This window comes from Aphis gossypii, chromosome 1, assembly GCF_020184175.1.
Source record: "Aphis gossypii isolate Hap1 chromosome 1, ASM2018417v2, whole genome shotgun sequence".
In the NCBI taxonomy this organism is placed as follows: domain Eukaryota; kingdom Metazoa; phylum Arthropoda; class Insecta; order Hemiptera; family Aphididae; genus Aphis; species Aphis gossypii.
The window spans coordinates 76,976,468-76,997,570 of NC_065530.1; the positions used below are offsets into that span (position 1 = coordinate 76,976,468).

General features: G+C 32.0%; 1 protein-coding gene and 1 non-coding gene across 2 annotated transcripts in view; one reads left to right on the forward strand and one right to left on the reverse strand.

Moving 5' to 3' along the window:
- LOC114126281 (uncharacterized) overlaps window positions 1-21,103 on the forward strand; it is a 230,168-nt gene that overhangs the window by 159,135 nt on the left and 49,930 nt on the right.
- On the reverse strand, window positions 4,898-4,988 carry Trnay-gua (transfer RNA tyrosine (anticodon GUA)). The gene is given in 2 exon segments: window positions 4,898-4,933; window positions 4,952-4,988. It is a non-coding gene; the product is annotated as a tRNA-Tyr (tRNA).

Here is a 21,103-nt window from a genome sequence, read left to right on the forward strand (position 1 = left end):
CATAGTTGAAGCATACGCGTTAGATATTTTTGTTTCCAGTTTAAAATATTATTTTTCTCAATAAATATTTACACGGATACGAATTATTTATACACGAATCGGTTTCCACGAAATTAAAAATAATTTACAAAATATTCAAATATAAAAATTGTATAACAAAATAAATTTTATGTATTGATTGATGTAGTAAACAAAAAAAAATACAAACTCCTTTTGTCGGAATAACAGATTGCTTTGGGTACATCATTGGACCACTATTTCTAAATAAGTTCAATTTAAAAAAATTAGAAAGTAAAAACATTCAAGGAAGTAGCCGTCTTTTTTAGTTAATCAGAAATTATATTGGGGATTTTCGTTTTACTCACCCGCGTGCACGATGGTGTCACAAGAGGAACGACCGACGTCCCGGGAGATATGCTAACGCGAAAACCGGAGAGGGTGATTAATTTCGCAGTGGATCTTATGAATATTTTACTGGCGTGTGCGACGCTTAAAGGAGAAAAGGAATAAAAAAAATTATTAAAAAAAAAAAATTACTATTATATACCTACAACGGCGGTCGGTAGTTTTTTCTCTTCCCACGTAATAATAATAATAATAATAATAATAAACGTATATTTATATAATATAATGTTTACGAGCTAGCTGCTCCCCAAAAATCGTGCTATGACGTGTCATTGGTAGTGAATGATACTGCTATAATGCCTTGCCGCACGTATATACGTTATATTTGAATCATAATCGTATAATATTATACAGGCGTAAATATAAATGCGAGAATTTCGACGTATATAAGACATATTCAATGTAAATTTACGATATTTTTGGTTTTTTAGTTTTTAGTTTTTGTACCCGCTCGCATAGATATTTGCATGCGAGATCCGATTAAAACAAAACGAAATAAAAATATACGTCATCCTCGGGGTTAAAAAAGGGGTTTGACGCGTACACACACACACACTAATCTGCATGCGTACTAAAACATTCATGTGCTCGACTCGTCGACGGATCACCCGGCGCTGCGTATATACAATATGTATGCATTATATGTTCAGGGCGCATATAATGCTAATTCCCGTGCACACACACACGCACGTGTATACGCACCGCACTCTCCGGTTCCTGCACAACCCGTGCAGCGACAGAGTTGACATCTTAAAATACGCATTTAAAATCTTTACCTCCGACTGCCGCCCTCTGCCCGCGCGAGACCTTATTCAGTATATAGCACTACATATCACACCGTGCACACCCTTTCGACGAGAATTTTAATGTATGTATATTCGAAAACATTTCCACACGCGCACACTGCCAGCAGTCCGAAATCCCGTAATGCACGCCCGTGAGCGTGTGTGCTGCAGTGTGCCTTCGGCTTTTGGGCCAGTGTTTGCAGTTTGGCGAATAATTTTGCATGCATCAAACGAGTGCGTATACCATATTCTATAGGTATATATAATAATACACACGTTCAAACACACATACACACTTACGCACACATATAATACATATATAACGTTTATATTCGAAAACGTATATCTGATGTTTGGAATAGCGAGAAGGGGGGGGCAGTGCAAAGTCGCGTCTCGTCGATGAGTGGGAATTTAAGCTGAATAGTTGACTATGTTTGGCATGTATCAATATGTTTTTTACCTCAAAATATTATATGTATATAAGTCAGACTATGCAGACCAAATATCTTCCGATATGTTTTCCCGGAGGGTAACTGTTATTTATTATAATTATAATAATTAGAAGCGTTATTACTTTGTGGCTGTAGATGAAAATATATCGAATAATATTGATTAATATTGACTTAAAAACTTTAAAAAATTCAATATAAAATGTCAAAAATTAAAGTATAAAATGCACTTAAAATAGTTTTAAATTTAATTTTTGTATTGATATTGATATTAATACATTACATTTTAAACGCATAAAAATATGTTTATTTAATAAAAAACAAAAAAATTAAAATGTTAATTTTGTATTATGCTATTCACCTGAAACATTTTAAAACAATTTAAAAATGTGTAGTACAAAAATTACGAGTATGTATACTTATACAAAGCTACGTTTCACAATCACAAAAAAAAATTACTTTTCTACAAATTCACAGCCCTAGTAATGACAATATTATTTTATCATATAGCTAAAAGTAAAAAAAACTTTATAAAATCAAAAAAAAAGCTATAGGTGCATTTCGTTTTGATTATTACTTAAAAATAAGCATATATTTTTTTACTAAAATTAAATAGTTTTCTCGAACTGACCTTTTTTCAAAAAGTCCACCACTAATTATAGTTATTGTCGATAACTAAACACAATGGTGTGAGTCAAATTTTCAGCATCAGAGTACTATGTAGAGTATTAAATAGCGTTACATTAAATTAATCTATACACACCGATTCCGTGGACACACGATATGTACAAATGTGCATATTCCTTGTGAATTTCCGGAATCCCAACACTTCACTCGGGGAACAAATGCATTTCATAACATCGGAAGAAAGGGGCTATCCTTTGACCCGGACTGACGAATATTTACTAGAGGTTTGCAGAGATGGAGGAGTTGATGTACACACCGCAAATATGTCTTCGAGACTTCACATACGAACCGAAAACGGTTCGGCAAACTAAGCGCATACCACGAGAAATATCGTCTATGTGTAATATTACATGCGGAATCCCCTCCGACAAACTATTAGCGACAGCTAATCTCTGCGATTATTTTTTTTCCCCACTCGGCTACTAAGGGTGTGTGTATGTGTTATTGTGTATGTTATACTGTGTACCGCTGTTAATTTGAAAAAAAACCTTTGCTCGACAGCTATACACGCCTATACACGCGTGTAACCTGTTGCATTTTGCGCATTTTCCGGTCTTATTCACACGCGTCACGTTTTTATTTATTTATTTTTTTCGTACGAAGAGAATAGCTGACAGTCATGTTCATCGTTTTTGCCTTTTTTTTTTTTGCTAACCACCACGAAAAAAATACGTAATAATAATATGTGAAAGAGTACGAAAAAAACACGTATTTTTCAAACCCACATTGTACGTATGAATATATGAGTGTGCCTGTACATATAAGCACATATTTTTGTAGTGCGTGAAGAGTTATAGTAGTAGCCTTTTACCGTTGTCATTTTTAATGTCACAGCACTTACACATGCTCGTTTCGGTTGATTTATCGCCCTCGGCAAATGCAAAAAAAAACATATACAACGACGATAATAATAATGTATAAATCTCGAGCTGCTCCGAGCATTGTCTCGGCGGGAGGAGAAAAATACGAAAAATAAATTGAAACCGGAAGAAGACCGGAACACCACGATAATAACAACAATAATAAAATTACTATGAAGTACTTCGTTGTCCTGATCGCTGCATCACCACCACCGGTGCGCGCTTAGTGTGTTCGAGGGTCTCTCCTGGTGAAGTTACCTCCATATATATGTATATATATATTATGTACTGCAGATTAAAACAACGACCGTAAGAAAAAATGCCCTCCACCGAAATCAATGGGGTGCCAATTATAAGTTTTATCAAGTCAAAGGGCACGTGTAAGCAAGTGTGGTGGCGGCGGGACCATTGCGTTGAGTGCGGAGCGGCTTTCCTCATCCCAATCGTGTCGTATCGCGGCCAGCCGCGCGGGTTATCTCGCAAAGGACCCGTTTTCGGATTATAAGAGTACTTCCCTCTCTTCCACAGTGAAGTTTCTAATACGAACCGCTCGTGTCCGATAATACAATAAATATATATATATAATCTCGATCACCGAAAATCCAATCCTTTTGTCTCCCGCGAGACTCGTGGTTTGTCATTTTCTCCACGACCGCGTTTAATCGGAATTCGCAAGATCCATCCAAAAATAGTTGTAAAAATCCTGATATATATATAAATTAAATAAACTGCGCCTTAAAAGACAATAATATTATATCGAATGTATATACTTATACTTGCATGTCATAATTTGGATTCACGTATACCTACACAAGCCGATTATTGATACAGTCATTTAAATGGTTAGTTCAACTATACCTAATCTCAAATACATAGGTATTAGTGACATAATAAAGGTATGGCTGGTAGTACTAAAAACAATTTATAATTGAATCAATGTAGTTTGTATAAATATAATATAATAATTCAACTAAAAATAATCTCCGTTATAAAAAGTAGAATGTATAAAATATTATCATTAATGAAGTACTCGTATAAATAGATTAACTATTATAATAGTATTGTATCAGTAACGAGTTATATTTGATGCTATGTCGCTATGAGTGGGCTTTAGGTAGTCTAGTACCTAGGTAAAATACACGAAGCTTAAATGTATGATAAAAATAAAAAAAATAATTATCTTAAATTATGTTCTCATGAATCATGATACATATATCCCCATATTGTAAAAAATAATAATAAAATAAGGATCGTGTTGCTTTTATATATATTTATTGGTTTATGACAATAAATTATTATCTGTATCTTATAATTTACACAAAAAACGATACATCTTTACTATAAATTATTTTTCACGTTTTAATAGTTAATACAAAAGTTATAAAGCACTCCAGCACTTAATAATCATTAGCTTCTAAATCTAACTATTCAACACAATTAAATGTAATTTTACTTATGACACATGTATAAAAAAAATTTAAGTACACAATTATATGTATAAATATTAAATACATATTGCATAATGCATATAGATAACAATTTTAATCACTTTTATTTCCTTGATCACATCCTAAATAAAATAAATATATTTATGCTATATACTAAGGAGTATTAAGTAAAGTATTGTTTGTTATTAAAGAATAATATAAAATATGATAATACACAAACGATATTTGAAAAAAGAAAGTGAAAAAAATTACAAAAAATGGATTCCTTCGAGCCGGATTTGAACCAGCGACCTATGGATATCTGTGATTTTATGCCACTACAGTCCACCGCTCTACCAACTGAGCTATCGAAGGCAGATGGTAGTTTGTCGTTTTTCACTTCATTTAAGTACATTTTACAATCTACTTGTCATTTTTTGAATAGTTAATTAATAAAATTATATTAAAATTAATTCTTATAACATATTCTCAATCTTCGTCATAATAGTTATCAAATCGGAATATCTATTTGATAATAATTATTATTATTAGATATTATATTAGATTTATTTAATTTCTTTCCTATTAGGTACTTAGTAATTTATCAAATGATTTTATTCTTGATATCATAATGTACATTATAAAAAGGTTCAAAAGTATATAGGTATTAGTTCATTGAATATTTTGGTAAATTTATATTAATCTATTAATGTTTGTTACCTACTTATACAAATAATCCAAGTATGAAAATGAAATACAGTACCTATATAAAGATTTATATTTACGATAATCTTATATTTTAAACAAATTAATTTTAATGGCTTTTATCCTAAGAACTTAAAAGCATTTCAACAACTGAAAAACTACTCGTTCAAATTTTGAAATAGACATAATATCAATATTAAATAAAAAAAGGGTCTCATTTAAAAAACAGAAGTATATATATAGGTACCTACCTAATATATATAGATCATGACACTTCTTAAGAATCATAAAAAATCTCAAGAATTTGAAAATGTGGTCATTAAGTACCTGTAATAAAAATTGAGTAAAATAAAAAATTTGAATTAATTATTTATTAAATAAAAAAAAACTGGTAGAATAGTAGTCAGCCGTGGTTGGTGATTCATCCTGTATCACCGCCTCGCCGTACTGACATGGTTATATAATAATATATTAATATATATATACTTGGCTCCGGTACAGCCCTTTGCAAAACAATATTGTTCAACAACAATATGTTCAGACGGACACTGGTCCCTCACACTCCCGTGTACCCACTACCATCCGGACGGCGAATAGCGACCGGAAGTCGGAACCGATCGCCCCCGCAGTAGACGCCGACCGGACGCACGTCCAGTTCCCCGGCCGGCGTTTTCCACCGAGACACTTCCGATTCCGGTCGCCGTCCACTTTATGGCGCGACGCGCGAAAGACAAGACACCTTTTGTTTTTGCCCCGAAAGCCGATACGCCGTCGCCACGGCACAATAGAAGTATGGCATGTATACAAAAATTTGCGTTTTATCATACTTAGGGCAACACTATACCTTATGCATACACACGGGTGTGCCTATCATGTAAATTTAAAAAGTTCTCCTGCCCGCCGAATGAATGTTTTTCGTAACGACAAAATAAATATACACACGCGATATATTGCGTGCACCTATACGTATACTTCCTACACCATATTATATATTATTATAAACTGCTCGCCCGTGCGCTATCGTTTAGGATTTTCTCCGCGTTCCACGCTTAGGGCATATCCGTTATATTTTTTCCTATTTTTCTTCTTGGCGTTATATCTCCTGCAAAGCCATCTCGTCCCCTAACTGCCGTCACGACGTGTGTAAAGTGTACATATATCGTATATGTATGTAATGCGCGTGCCGTGTATATTGCCACCGTAGCGTCGAGTAGCGGCTGCATGGCAAATGAAGAGAGTCACACGCAACGAACGTTCCCGCACATATATTTACGGCCGATTGTCGCCCTTACATTATATATGCTATTTTTTTTTTCACTTTTTCTATACTCATCCGAGTCGAGGGGAAAACGTACATATAAAATACGTTATAAATCCATTACCAGACGCCCGCCCGTGTGAATCGACGACGGGTTTGTTTTTTTCCCAAGATGATTGGTTTTTGATTGAGCCCCGGAGAATATATAAGAATAAGCGCCCATACAATCGTCTTTTTCGATATACAATTCTATAAAAATATACACCGTATAAAATAGTAAAACTCTCTGCATATGTAAACAAACGCGTTTTTAACAGAAAATAAGGTACGACAATTGTTGATGTATAAATTTGGTGTTTTATTCATTTTTTTTCGATTCAATTGTATTTCAAACAGATCTCACTGTGCTGACCACGCCCACGAGATTTTCTTTCTTGCCGTTTTTTTTCTTATTATTTATAATTCACTTTTTTCACCTTCCGTATTTATTTATTACTGACTTCTCGTTTACCAAGCAGGGGTCTCTGACGATCATAACTCTTAACAGCGACGGATTTCCAGATAAGGACACCTCTGCCCTCTTTTTTTTTTATTCGCTCTTTCCCATCATCCCACAAGGATCAATTCCCCCTTCTAGACGTCTAAAAGACGCTCGAATCCCTTATAGAAAAAAACTCTACCCTTAAAAAAACATATAAATATATATAAAGGAAAATAATCCCCATCAGAGGTTTTTTTCATCCATTAACGATTAAAACATCATCATGTCAATCGTCCTTCACTTGACCCTTATTATTTTTTTTCCTTCCCCAGTGGATATATTTCCATTACGTATTTTGGATTTGATTAGATTAATTTACTGTACTGGTTTTTGATACGAAAAAATAAAATAGAAATAATCTTTTTCCAACTGTATTTTTTTGCTCGTTCATTTATTGACAAAATAAATCGCTTTGTTAAGTATAAATGTGTACATTGTAATGATATATATTTTTCTTGCGCATTGAATTCATTTTGTGCATTTTATCATTTAGTAATAATGTAAAAAAAGTAATTTTGTAATCTAAATAAGAAAAAAGTTTATACATTATATACACGTATATATTGGATATAACAACTAAATAATTAATAATTAATTTTATAATGTAAGTTTTTAATCATAGGCTATATCTTATACTATTTTATATATTATTTTTCTACTCACGAGGAAATTTTGCAGCGTAATATTACTTATTGGATTATATAAGTTGCCAGAATCGATTCAAAAAAGTTGTACTTTTTTTTTAACTAATCTAAACGGTTTTATCCCTGTCTCGGTAGTACACTTTTCGATGAAGTTATAGTGTTATACTATAACGTAAATTCAATATAAATTATAATATGTTATAAGTTATAACACTATACGTGTAGAGAAGTATATCTTAAACCAACATCATTATAAAACGCAATATTTGTTTTAAAAAGTACGCATCGTCTATATAATCAATACATGATAATATCATATTTTGTAAAGTTATAAGTGATTTATTTACAAATGTACTTAAAATTGTAATTTTTATAACAAACAATAACTGATAAAGTATAATATTTATTTTTCTCATTTAGTTTCTAACGACGTCCATTAGGATTTTTTGAATTGTATTATTTTATTTTATTATTTTTAAGTAAAAAACATTTTTCACTCAAATATCGAGATGATTATTTATAATAATAATCTACAAATGCGCAGTAATCGACTTGTAGACACCTAATATTATTTTAACACTTAATTTTTATCGTAAAACGTTTCAAAAATCTAAACTTTAAATATGGTATAGAGATGATGATATAATATTATGTAGAGACGGATTTGCTACTGCTGCCGCCGCCACCGTTAATTATTGATAACGCGTATGTGTAGGCGTATGCGACGTGTAGGGCATATGTGGTCGCGTGCGCGTGCTCGTGTGTGTGTATATGTGTTCGCCCACCGTGATTAATTCTATTTATTGCCGCGCTAATATCGCCATTTCACCCGCCACCCATCTTATCTGCGGCAGACCGCGTTTCTCGGCGCGCCACTGTTTGCCGTCACCGAAACTCGAGTCGGCTGCGGGAATTTTAATCGCAATAAAATACATACATCATATAATATTGTGTCTTATAGCATGCGACTGTGAAAATGCGTTACATGTATAAATGCCGGTAACAAAAGTCATGAGAAAATGTGTGCCTATACGTTATATTATCCAAAGACTCGCTCAATTTTCCTCGTACGAAAAGGGTCGTCTACCATAATACAGGCAGTAATAAAACCACACCACCCTACCGCGGCACTATCTTTTCCCGTTTGTTTTGCACGCGAATCGCAAAGTAAATATTTTTATACGTCCGCTGATAATATATTATGTGTCGCTGACGAGTTAATATAATAATAAACACACTTGCATTATATTATGTTTTTATTTATATTTTATATTATGAACTATTTTGTTGTTATTTATAATAAGGTTACGTATGCAAAGCAATAGTTTTTCTGTTTACACCATCCATCTTTTACTCGAATTGTATAATAACCGTTTTCATCCGATATCCGAATCTGATCTGTATAGTAAATAATAAAACGCAGTTTTACACGCTCACAACTCGCAATTCACAAGCCATATAAATGCATGCATCACGACTTGATGATTATAAGTTTGTCGAAGTCCAACAAACTTTTTTAACGTTCTCTTATTTGTTAATTCCATCAACCGTTACATAACTATACCTACGTGATTTGTGTCAGCACTACTCATTAAAAAAAAGAAAATTTTTAATATTGTTAAATTTCCTTAACTAAGTTAGTTTAATGTGAATTTACATTCGGCTAATGCCAAAATTCTCACGATTATTGATTCCCTGCAAATTCATTTCTAAGAATGTGCACGTTGCCCTCGAAATAACAGACGACTATCACAGACCAACACTAAGTACACAAGTACGCAACACTATAATATTATTACTTATTATTATTATTATTATTATTATATCATCATTGTTTTCTACTATATGCTTTATATTTTTGCGGCCGGTTCGGCGTATGCGTGTATGGGAAAACGCGAACGTGCATTTATATTTGATTGTCTAGTAATGTGTTTACATCGGGTAGAGCATCACAACAAAGGGGTAAAACGTCTGCGTGCTACTTACCTCGGGTAAAATGATATTAAACGAACCGGGTCGGAGGACCACGGCCGGCGGTGTGGCACCGTCAAAATCAATTTACCTGACCTTAGGCGATTCAATTGAATTAAATCCACGGCCACCGGAGGGAGATCCTTTAACTACTCTCTCTCTCTCTCTCTCTCTCTCTCTTACGCACACACGTCATATATTATACAGTAAATATTACATATATCTATAAGTCGTAAGTACAGACTCCGCAAACGTCGACGGCGACGACGCGCGCTCTTCGAAAACACGCGTCGCTTTGACGTGTGTACGTGTTCAGCGTACACGATATACAACGTATAGTGTTATACTTACACACACCATAATATGCACTTATATATAGCGATGCGAGTATACGACAACCGTATGTTCACGGTGGGCAGTTAAAAGCCTTACCATTTGTGGGTGGTGAGTGGCCAATTATAAAGCAGGAAACCGTCGATCTCAGGTGGCACCGACGATGAGATCATGATATTATTAAGACGGTATAGCGAAATAGAATTATGTGTGTACATGTATAATACATCGTAATATTGACAGGATTTATAATCAAAATTATTAATGGTTTATTAAAGTAACAGTAGCTATAATTTAAACGTGTGCATGCATTTTAATTTGTTTAGTGTCTATGGTACAAATTACCCGAGACAATAATTTGTCATTTTTTCTTTATTAAATTATAATAATCAAACTTCTATAAGTATACATATATATATAAGACATATAAGTAACTGACTAAATTGGTTTTCACAAATTAAAAATATGCATGAAAAATGTTTGTTACAGAATATATAGGTATATTTGTTGTTACGAAAATCGATGAACTTTAATAATTAATATGTTTTATTATTATCTTGTATATATTCCGGCAAGTACCTCTAGAGTCCATAATTGTGGTTATAACTGACTCCTTCACCCCTTTACAAGGATTGCTATAAAATGATAATGTTACGAATGAAAAAAAAAATATAATATTATTTTGCGTCGGAAAGACGTGGTCAAAAATATCGCCAGCGTTCATACATATTAAACACATTATTTACTCTGACGGTTTTTTTTCTTAAATTACAAGAAATCAAAAACACCCTTAAAACTTTATCTCCCTCAAATCCTGTCTAATGTTTTTTTCTACAAGTACTTTGTGAACTTAACGACTAAAAACTTGTTAGGGATATATACGTGCAGAAAAAAAAAACGTCGAAAATAAGGAACCGGAGATAGCGTTAATTTTATACACCCCTTGTTCTAACCCTTTACATTCTGCCGAATTTTAAACACTTCTTCTCTTTGGCCCGCTTCTTTGGTTACAAGTCCCCGTTTTAAGCGCGTAATTATATGGGACCTCCGACCACTTCTCCGACCCGTTTGCTGATGCCGTGGCCCTCTTATGCCCGTACGGAAAATACTCTTTAACCCGACAAAAAACGACCGGAGGTAAACTTAATAATTATTATTATTACGAGCACTCCGTTTTACTAAGAACGAAGATTTTTCCCTCTCGTTTTATCTTTTTTGAAGCGATGAAAAACTATAACCCGTAGAATTAGTTAATAACATTTTAAGTTTAAACACGCGAAGCACCTAAAGACTAAAATGGTCAACAATATAAATGATTACAGTATTACATTAATCTAGAGGATAATAATAATCTTTTTAACTCTTTTTTATATACTTTATAATCATTGTCTTAAGCAGTTACTAGCTCAGTTTCTCCCAAATAACCACTTTTTTGATGGTTCAAGTTACGGATAATCCGAAGTTAAAATATGCTTAATTCGTTTCGAAATACTCACAAATTTAACTATCTATTTAGGTACTTCATAAATTACCTAAGACATTAGTCATACATCGTTATTAATTATTATTATTGTAATTTAGTGATTATATTATTATTAAAATCAACTTTTATTCAAAGTTCATTATTTTACATTCCGTGCATTTTTTAAATAAAAATAAATAGTTTCCGGGTAAGTGTATATCATCTAAGAGTTTGAAGCAGAATTACTCTGTCAGGAACACTAATGACTACTTAAAGTTTTTGTTTCACCTTTACAAAATAATTGCAAGTACCAACCACTTTTATCAATATAAATGGTGTAGCAATAAAAAAAAAGTCAAGTAATAATGATGAAACTTTTCTAATATTTATGAGGATAATAAAATAATAACACAATTATGGGTCTGCACATGAATCATTCCAATAAAATGAAAATAACTTTTACGATCTATGGTTATTTTCATAATGTATATATATTTATGTATTATGAGCTTATTATTATTTATAAACAATCACAAAAATAACAGTATTTTTTAATTAACTATTTTTATCAAACTCAAAACTTTTATATTTTGGTTTTTGATACTAATACAGCATTTAAAAATAATATTATAGCCTTCGATAATTGTATCCAATAATTTATGACATTTTAATAAAAAAAAAATAAAATAGTCAGAAAGGTTCATTTTCGAGCAACATACATCATTAGGGGTTGATAATAATAACTTAATATTTTTATCTTGTGTAATGAAAACTCCACAAAGACAGCCGTTTATATCAAAGGCCAATATTAATCCGATTAAAAGGGCACTTCGTCTTATAAACAAACACAGGACTATTTCTACCAAGTCTTATTTTTCTCCTTGTCACTTTCTCTCTCTCTGTCTCTCTCCCTGTGTTTCTCAACTGTTCACTCCCGCCCGCTCGGATTGTGGTTAATTTTGGTCGTCAAAAAGTGATTTAAAAACATCGCATAAACAAAACATACCGGTGTACTCTCCGGACCACATCTGAGATGAAAAATCCACCCTGCTATTTTTATACGTATATACACACGATAGAACCAGACGAGTTGGTGACCGGGAAAACAACATCCCAAAGACTATATTATTATTGTGTACAAACGAGGCATGCCCCTCGGGGAATTTTTCTTTGATTTACTCGGCATAGTACTAATGGTCATGGATCCGCTGCAATTAAACCGTAAATACTCCCGGGGCCTTCCGGCAATTAAAATAAACTTTTTTTCAAACTTAAAAAAATTTATTTCTCGAGAATAATAAATTGATCTGATTGGACGGAAAAATATTTAAATCTCCCCTCTTCGCATTGGGAATGAAACCAGAATAGTTAAGTAATATAATTAATTATCAACAAAAACATTAACGTTATACCTACCAGAATTGACTCGAATAAAATATTAAGTGTACATCCAGTATTTTAAAAACAATTATTTACAGATATTGCAGATATGCGTATTGTAAAATATTATATAATATATACATTTGTACAAGCAAATTAAATTTTTTATCAAATTACCGATACATTACGATATTAGTTACTTCTTTTTTTAATGATTTTCTTATTAAAATACTATTATTCTAAAACGTGATTAAAAATATCTAAATAATAGATTTAATATCTTTTTTTTTTACGAAAACGGGGTTGTGACATTCTAAATTAATACTAAATAATAATACAACTTATTAAATTTCCAAACTCATCTATCACATACTTTGTTCAATACAAGAATAAAACATATCTGCAGATTATATAATAAAATATAATAAATAATCAAAAATAAATTAATTTTTATACTTAATAAATAAGAAAAGTACCCGTACTGATGTTTACACCTTCGTAAATCGTAATAATTCTATAATTTACGAGATATCGTTAGGTGGGTATTATTTGAAATATAATTCATATTTAATGCGTGAAGCGATTACTAACGCGTTTCATTACAATATATTATTATAATTATTATTATTTTTAAATTTTTTTTGTTCCGCTTTTAACGCATATACATATTTATCGTCGCAACGATTTTTACGTTTTATTGCGACTATTGTAGGTTTTGGGCTTATGGTAAATCAAGGGTAAACCCGATATGATTTACGATAATGGAATTGCGGGCGAGAATACAAAAGGCGAGAAAAAAACAAAACAACGGCAACAACAACAACGTGGCGACAGAGATTTCCGTTCGTTAATAACGGCTTTAATTAATTTCATTCGCTTCCATTGTCCCTCGTTCGTTGTAAGCGCCGTGTTTACAAGGGTGTTTGGCCGCCGATGGCACCGAGCCATGATTTCAGGGGACTTTTGCCAGGCGATCAGGCTCATTTGGAATGACCCCTTGGAATGCGAAAAAATAAAGGTTCGCTGAAGATTAAACTGGACTTCAGCAGTCCCCGTCTTCTATAAAAATGTCCGAACTACATCGTGTTTGTGAACAAATTAATATCAATTTTGTTTAGGTGTATTATATATTATTATCAAATTACACCAGGAGACTTTTTAATCAATCGAAATAATATATAGGTACTTTTATGGGTAAATTAAATTAATACGTTTTCAAAATATATAACAGTATGATTTGCTGAATATTTGTTTTTATCAATGATTAAGAATTGATAAACTCTAATTATACTAAAAATAAAACATTTGAGTAATATAATAAAATTTTAATCATACATTAATTAAATTACCTATATGTTATGATTAGGTTACAGATTTATCAAATTTGTTCAGTTTATTTAAATTTATAAGATAAAATAAAATTATTATACATAAGTTATTTTTACATAAAGGTTTTCATACCTACGTTTTCACTTAAATTTGCGCACATAATATATATATATATATATATAGAATACTATATAGATTGTCGAAAATAACACGTTTTCCCCGTTTAAATTTAGTGCAGCTTGATTGTTAATATATTTTTTTACTTGACTGTATTTACATGGTTTGTATTCTCAAGCTCGTTTGGTGAATTGCACATACGTATATACAAACGCTTTGATGCCAAACACTATTAAAGAGACCGCAACGGCCTTTGTGGTGTTCGCTGCCTATAGTAAATAAGCAACTTCCACGCGGGACCTTTCGTCTTGTTGCAGCCAAAAAGCGCCCCCGACCCGAAAACGGACGGCTAAGTATGAACAGAAAATTATAGCCGCACGAAGACGTCAGCATCGGTGAAATTTAGCCGACGAGAGAACGGTTTTTTACACCCTCACCACCCCATCCCACAAACCACTCATACACCACACAACCTGCACTACCCCAACACACAACCAACCACTCCCGCCAACGGTCTATACCCGTGTCCTCTCCTCGTCCTATTCACTTCACCGCTTCCTCGCCAGCACCTTATTCCGAGGGCGTTAGTGCCTTTTAATTACAAGACTCCGGGTCGCCCGTCTTTTAAACTCCACCGTGCCGGAGAAAACGCCTATTCCTTTGCCAGTGTGCAAAATGTGTAAAGAACTTTTAAAACTCGACCCCCTCACAAAGGCTCCTTAATTTATTATTATAACCCGAGATCCGTTGTATGTATAATATTTAACGGGTCGGAACGAGCAGGTTAAGTCTCACCAGTGAGGTGCGGTGGTAGAATCGGCCGAGAAGTTGCTGTGATGTCGTAGGGAGAGTTGGAGGCATACACTTTCATACAAACGCGCACAAAGAAACCTGTAAGACGATTATACAGTTAGGTAAGGTCCCTTCGAGTCACGGGTTGAACGGACAAAAATTATAGTTACGCATATAATAATCGAGCAGTTATATTATAGTCTAACGACTCTTACGCTTGACTATGAATATATGCATGTAAGTACAAGTTACCACCTTATGATTCAATTAAATTATAGGGCAATTAGGTGTATCTAGGCAGTAAATAATATAATAATATACTAACGTACCTACTATCAAAGCGTTTAACTATTGTGCATGGCAAAAAAAAAAAATGCAGCCGATGCATTTTCGGAGATGTTAGGCAAAAACTAAATAATTATAATTAATTTAAAGTAAAACGCTCATTAATGTAAAAAATATTAACATTAAAAAAAAAATATATATTTTTTAATTTTTTTTTAAATAGAGTGGAGTGGAGTGGTAGTACTTTTTGATACATTCATCCACTACTTTTGCTCATCTAAACTTTAAATACCTTAACTAATAAAGCAATAAGTTATCTATTCCGAAATATATTTTTTATTTTTACAGATCAAAATACATCGTATAATATTGTGATTTTAAATATAAAATTATGTAGGTAAATATATAGTGTCATTCAAAGGAATAAGAAACTTAATTAGTTAAAGTCATTAAAAAAAAAAAATTTTAAATAATATTGTTTTTCAGTCATTTTTTTTTTTTAACGAATTAAAATTATGTTAAAGAAATATTTTCAAAAACACCAACATAAAACATTTTCTAAACTTATGAATATTTTACGTTAAATAAATCAACTCAAATACTGTATAGTAATATAATAGATATTATACATTTATACTACTAATTTCGATTTAAAATTACAAACATGTCAATAAATAACGATCTATAGATTTGACTAAGTCACATAAACCGTCTAAACACTCTAAACTTTATAATATTGCCTTAAAACTCGATATTGCTATAATTAATTTTGTAATACTTAATATTATAACAAAATGACTTTTCACTGTGTAAAGCGTTAATAATTTGCTTCTAAAAAAAAAAACGTTTTATATTATCATATATACATACACAAGTGGGTTACCCATCGCACTTTGTATATTAAATATTAACTGATTAGTCTGCACGTATTGAAAAACGTAATCATGTATTTTACACTCTCTAATATATATACATGTATAATATATTCACTATTCAGGTTACCTGTAACTTTATTCCCCCATTTTTTTTCGCTCATTGGAAAATAAAAGTCCGGTACTACGGTCGAATATAAACCAAACAGAGACCCTCTTCAATTTTTTAATCTTTCACAGCCGCTTAGCGGCCATCGAGAACCCAGTTGTTATCGTCTCGCCCTCGTCCTGCCGTCCTGCGGTCGTATTAAATATTTAAAAGAAACGAGAGACCTTTTTTTTCCATCCCTGCTATATTATATTTTTCGCCTCCGTTAAAAAAATAACCTTGCATAGTAATGAAGGAACTGGGTCCCATGAAATATGAACGCATTGTTTCGTGCCCAAATGAGCCTATTTTCCAAAAGAAAACTTTTTTCTCGGACATTTTTACACGAATAACAGCATCATATTTAGTCTAGGTTTACCGTTTTTTATTGATTTTTCATTTTCAGTATATGAAACGATTCAAACACATGCTAGCCACAATCCCATTATCTAACAACACCTGCCGGCTGACATAAAAAAATGTGCATATTTTTACATAAAAATTCTCATGTAAGATTTAACACATTATAACAATAACAGTAAAAATAAATTAACTATAAACATTTTTCCATGATGTATCAATCATATCCGTTTCAATGATATTGAAAATAAATTATATACCTACTATAATTGTAAGATACATTTTCTTACTAATAAGTTATAATGTATTTATATCAAAAAGTATCTAAATTCTAGAGTATCTGGATATATAGTTTTGTCTTATTTTTTTTTTTTTTAATAACATGGATATGATAACATAATTTGTATAACAATAATACCGTTGATATCGTATAAGTTCATAACAATTGGACAATAATAATAATTAGTAATAATAAATATAGTTAATAATATTAATAGTTGTAATTACCTATAGTTAATAAATAACAGTAGTTATACGTAGATTTTAAAATATTAAATTATATTATGTATAACATATTGGTACATATAATTAAATAATACAATTGTGGGGAATTTAAATAAATTTAGGTTAGTGATTTGAGATGTACATTTGGAAAGAATTTTATTTAATCAATTTCTTGGACTTAAGAGTTTTATTTAAGTTTTAGTTTTCTTTCCGTACATACCAAACTAGAGATTTTTGCTATTATTTATTCTTTTATTTATTTTAAGTTTTTCAATACGTTTTTATTTCTTATAAGACAGATTTTTTCTTATTATTAGTACTTTTTTTTTTTTAATTTTAACTAATTTATTTATTTTTATGTTTTAAAAGTAAATAAATAAATAATCTCAAAACAAACAAATATGTTTAGGTTAAATTTAATATTGTGTATTTATACAATATACATTGTATTGTTAACCAGTTATAGATATTCAAAGAAATATTTTTATTACGCTAGTAAAACAATAGGTATACTAGTATTATAACAGCAGTAAATAGTTTATTGTTGCGTGTAAATTTAATACTTGTCTGTAAATAAATTGCATAATCATTATGATAATAATAATTGTCACGTTCTTTTATAGCTAGTTCGTTCAAAAAATCGACGAAACGTTATTTAATTTCATTTTTTATTGCTTCATAAAATACGCATCCAAATCCCTTGTGTTCGCCCGTAGGAAATGTATAATAATATATGTATAATATATATGTAAGCTCGACAGTCGACATATAGAGAAAGGTCTTCTAAACCCTCGACCCCATCCGAAAACCCGAGTCCGATTGTAAATACAAATTCACCGATAAGCGCCAATAACTCGACCTTTTCCCCCGGAGAAATACACTTTTCCACCCTTATACCGCCGCCGCTGGCGGCCACTGAAATTTTCCGTCTCCGCGAGAGCACCCGAGGCCGACGGCCTACATCATAATCTCTAGAAAATGTAAATGTGCATATTACATTCTTGTCGAGCTCTCACACGCGAAGACGCATCGACAAAACTAACTACCACGATAATACTCGGTTTCATATATATTTTCCGTATAAAATTCCGTTCGTTTAGCTGATAATTTCTCGCACGGTATGTCAACAGACGTTATCTGAAACTTTAATCCCACGCGTGCGTTTATTGCGTTCTAGGTTTATACATATGTGTGTTTTTTCAACCATCCCCAGTGAAAAATGACGGCTGCGTTGTACGTATTTGCATTTAAATTGAGACATTCGTATAGGTGGGTGTCAGCACACGCGGTTGTGGTGCTGCTTTCGTCATTACTGATTAAACAAAAAATACATTTATACATTTATTATTTCCTTCTTTTTTTTTTTTTTTTTTGATAAAACTACCGAATAATATATTTCTACTCATGACGTTATTATCCGCTCCCCTTCGATCAAAATGATATGCAAAGAAAATATCAATCATCCTAACTACCACATTGACGTGATGATATTTTTACTGTAGGTATTCTATATTAAAAACAAACAGTTTTCCGAAATATATTAGATTTATCGTAAAGTGTTCACAATTATATGATCGATCTGTACTTATATGTTACCAGCAAGGTGTGTAATGTGTCTCGATTAGCGTCGTTAAGATAAAAAAAAAAAATACAAGTGTGTTGTGTAATGTGTACAATAACTAAATTAAATTGGCAGTGCAGATAACAATACGGTCATTATTGAGGATGGATTTATTAATTTCCATAAAGTGTCATAAGAATTTTTTTTTAATACTTATTTAGTGAATAAGTATTAAATTTTGTTTATCTATTATGTAAGAATATATTATTAATTTGGTTATTGATTCTTGACTACTTTATTTTTGTGCCACTAACCATAAGTACTTTATATAAATTATTTTCTAAATTCAAAAAATTATCTATAGTCAGTTATTATAAGTTATGTTAGAATATAATATATAACATAGATTTTACAATTTTATTTAACATGAATATTTCAGTTTCCCAACATGTTCCTCTTTTTTATACGACTATTATTTAATTATTAGTTGGCTGACATAAGCTTATCTACTCGTAAAAATAAGTAGGTTTTACAGTTTTAAGCAATTAATATATAATACAAAACAGTAGTATTATGTGAAAAATAAAATAAAAAATTCCAATAATTTATTACTATTTTTGTATAACCGTTTCAAATGTTCCATTCGTATTTATAAGTTTCTCAATATTGATTAAGACAAGAAATATATTTCTTATTCATCAGTCTTTTAAGTCAGTGCAGTGTTTATATATATGAACGACTCTCTGCGTGCTCAACCAATATCCCAGTACTCAGGAGCATCAATTCCGTTTGTACCGAAGCCCCCGGAGACGCATAAAGCAAGGGGTCGTCTGTTGAAATCAAATAGAAATCACCGCGGCGGAAACGGAGCACGTTTTACCGAGAAAACGGACGCGGTCCGAGGGCAAAAACGTTGAATGACAGTAATTAGTGTGGCGATCGGCGGAGGGCATTCGTGTTGATTTATCAGGTTCTCACGAAGACGGCGAAAGGACAAAGTTGGGCAACGGGTCGTCTAATGCAATCTAAGTATATATGTGCGCCCCATGTACCGTATACTTTGTGTGTATGTGTGTGTGTAAATTTTTCATTCCTTTCTCTTGCATCGTGCCCAATCAGTCTTAACCGAATACAGCCGGAGCGGGGGGAACAGGATACGTCTTTTATTTGCAATGTCCATTCCGGTCCGAATCTCATCTCCGGGGACGAAGGAAACTTCTGGGTGACACTTAGTCAGGACGTGTGCTTTTAAGTTCAATACGAATCAATTATTCCGTTTTCCCCGCAATTCAATTATATTGTACGCTACATGCAAGCGCACTGTGTATCTATCTATGTCTATATATATACTATATACAAACACAAGTCTCGTGGTCAATGTCATCGTTATATTCTACTATATAGTAACCAAAAATCAAATCCAAGAAATAGAAATACGCGATTCCCCTGAGTGTGTACTATCCAGTATATTTTAAAAATATATAAACACACACGTCACGTGCACGTTTTTTTATTATATAACGAACTTACTTCAGAAGGAGGTAAATTATAAATTTAGTCGTCGAAGCCTGAAAATAAAGACAAAGGATTTTAAGTTTTCCAGCCCACTTGGTCGAAAAGTGGCGAAGAGATAGAGGGAAAAGTATAGCGTTTTCTTCTTTTGAGATTAATCTGACTGCCGTGGATGGGCGGGTGGTTAGTGGATTCTTAATGTGCGAACTCGAGCAAAATGCTTAAAAATAAAACCAAATGAATATCCTCTTTTGGAATTAATATTATATTATATTATATTTTAAACGACATTTTTTTGTGAAATGTTTGAAAACTCGATATATCAAAAATAAAACATGCATTTTCGAATAAATAACTGTACAATGTGCATTGTATACATTTTTTTTATTGAAAGTAATTAAATAGTAATTCTATAATATGCATTCATAGAGTTAAAATATATTATATTTTTGATATGCTCACATATTTTGATTATAGTATTTTATGTATAATGTTATTGCAACAATAAAATATAGTGTTTTCTTTGAAATATTTATTCAAAAAAAACTACCACAGACGATTTAGTTTCATTGGTCGAGTAACAAAACATCTCAATAATAATTGATCATACCAAATTGGTAAACGCGTGATTGAAAAATTCTTATTATTTAAACTGCAATACGATTCGTTGACGTATCGCAATAGTGGCATGTTTGTTTGAATTCGTTACATAAAAT